This window comes from Podarcis bocagei (genome assembly GCF_964188305.1).
Source record: "Podarcis bocagei genome assembly, chromosome: 10".
NCBI lineage: Eukaryota > Metazoa > Chordata > Lepidosauria > Squamata > Lacertidae > Podarcis > Podarcis bocagei.
The window spans coordinates 6,381,441-6,384,254 of NC_138135.1; positions in this window are offsets into that span (position 1 = coordinate 6,381,441).

Below are 2,814 nucleotides of genomic sequence, written 5' to 3' on the forward strand. Positions count from 1 at the left end.
CATCGTCCCTCATTCATCCCCCCCCAAAAAAATATAGTCCACCCCCCCACAAGGTCTGAGGGACAGTGGACCATTCCCCCTGCTGAAAAATTTTGCAGACCCCTGGCCTAACCTATCTCAAGGTCACAGACTGGTTGGATGCAGAGGAACAGAGAGGGGAACCAGATGTGGAGCCCCCATGGGAAGGAGTCTCAGATCCCAGGAAGGGGTGGTGGGATGACGATGAGGGGTCAGAGGGAGAAGACTGGGAGGAGGAGGAGGAGGAGGAGGAGGAAGCAGAAGAGGCAACAGGACTTAGTGAGCTGGGAGAGTTGGTGGCAGACAGAAGTCCAGAATCAGAGGCGGAAGCTGAAGCAGGAGAGGAAGGGGTCCAAGAGGCAGGCAGGAATCAGTCATGGGTATCCCCTCCTGCTGCTGAGACAAGCTCTCCTCTCCCTGGTCTCCCAGAACCAGGAGTGGCATGAGCAAAGACAGACTTGCACAGTCTCTGATTGCTTGGGGGGAACCCCAGAGAGGAGGGGACAGCTTTGGGGAGGCAGGAAGCTGTAGTCTCAGCAACTGCTGCGTGGGGGGCAAGACTTGAGCTGCTGTGCTCATTCGGCCTGACCCTGCTCTGCAGATCCTGTTTTGCTAATATCTGCCCTCCCTTCCCCACAAGTGGCGGGGTTTGCGGCACCGAGCGGGGCTCACCTGGGCGGGTGCCACCCACCTGCTTGAGCTGGCCTTTGACCCGCCCTTGGACAGGGAGGACAATGGACGGCTGGCCGGGGGTGGGCCTAAGGCCAAAAGAAAAGAGGCTGACTCCTTGGCCCAAGCCTCTTTTGCTGTTCCTCCTTCCAGGATCACCCACCCACCCTCAAATTAATAATTTCTTGCCTTATTAATTTCAGCCTAGGCCTGCGATCTCCAAGTTAATGATTCTTTTTTACAGGCTAATATTTTGCATTCCAGGTCAGCGGGCGCTGCTGCGGTCGTAAGATGGTTGCTATATTCAGAACCGGGAAGGAATTTTCCCTGCATTGGCAGGTTTCGCCTTCCCCATAGCATTTTCGTCACAACTTTGGCGGTTTTTAGGCCTTGGCAAGGTAGCCTTTAGTCTAACATCAAGTTGGGGCGATGCATTTATGCTCCCTGCCCATGCGGCGGCGCTTGCAGGGCCTGTTAAAGGGCAAAAACCGGGAGTCCCTGGCCCTAGAGCGGCGGCATGTAGGTCAAACTCCTGGGAAGAGGTCGGTGGAAGGGCAATCTGTGTAAGTTTGCGCTTTGCAGTCCCCTCTCACTGGGCCTCAACTGCCTGCATACCCTCAGCCAGGCGGGCTGAGAGGGTTACCTGCCAAGGCCTGTGCCAAGTTTCCCACTTCTGAAGTTCAATAAAGTTGTGGCCAATTTGAACCCATACTCTGGTCTCTTGTCTCATCATTTGGGATAATGGGGTAGGCACCACAGACAGGGTTTAGCACGTGTGCCTGCAATAAAGAGTTAACTGCAACTCATTTGGTGTGATTTACTGCTGGTTCACTGTTGGTTAAATGAGGCTCCTTGAAGGAAAAGGTGGGGTAGAAATGCAATTAACAAACATATTAGCCAGGTCCTTTGCTGTTAAGCAGCAAAGACCTTTGCCTTTGCTTTGTGTACCAATCACCGTTCCAGGACCACTGCGTCTAATATTGCAAGAATTCAAAGAAATTTGGATTTTGAAGGATGGCTGTTTTGGTTCTCATGTTGTTCCGGAAAGTTCAAATGAGTTGAGTTCCCCTCTAAATGTAAACTAAATCCATTTGCCCCCATTCTAGCTCCTCCAGATCACCCGATTTTTTAATGTTTTCATTTAATTATTGATTTCCCCCTTCCCTCCCCCAAAGATTAAGTGGAGGTTAGAAAATGTCCAGACTTCACTGAGCATTTTTTCAGCTTAATCAGGGCAGTTATATTCATTCTGCCTCCATCCTGATTTGCTTGCAGGATGTCCACATGTACTGCTGTTATTCATTCGTTCACCACACTTTTCCCAATGAATTTTCATCTGTGGCTATTTTAAGTGGAATCGTTGTGCTATGGCAGGCACGTCCAACAGGTCAATCGCAATGTACTGGTCGATTGCGGGGTTTCCCTGGTTGATCTATGGACCCCCTCCACCAGGGCCAGGGCCTTCTCAGTGATGGCTCCGACCTGGTGGAATGCTCTGTCCCATGAGACCAGGGCCCTTCAGGATTTCACATCCTTCCATGGGGCCTCTAAGACAAAGCTATTCCACCTGGCTTTCAATTTGAACTTAAACTGATATTTTATTCCCCTTCCTTCCCTCCCCCTTCCCTTTTTTATGAAGATTACCCGCTCTGGGATCCCACAGCTAATTCTCCCCTGGTCTCCTCACTGGCCCAAATGGGACTAATTTAGTCAGCTAGCCCTGGGATCATCCAATGTTTATTGGATGGCTTTCCCCCCTAAATTGATTTTTGAATTCTGAATTTATTGTTTTTCACATTTTATGCTGTTTCTTGTTGCATCAATTAAGTGTTTTAAATTTGTTGTTAGCTGCCCTGAGCCCGGTTTTCTGAACCAGGAAGGGTGGGGTATAAATAAAAAATTATTATTATTATTATTATTATTATTATTATTATTATTATTATTGAAGAATGAAGTCGCTACATCAGGAAGTAATGGACGTAGGTTTGCAACAGGAGCGGAAAACCTGATTTTTTAAAAAAAGAAATTGTATTAAATTTAAATACTTTGGACCGATTTGTAAATATGTGGAAAAATGATAAAAAATAATGTGTGTGTGTGGGGGGGGGAATCAATAGTCTCAAGACA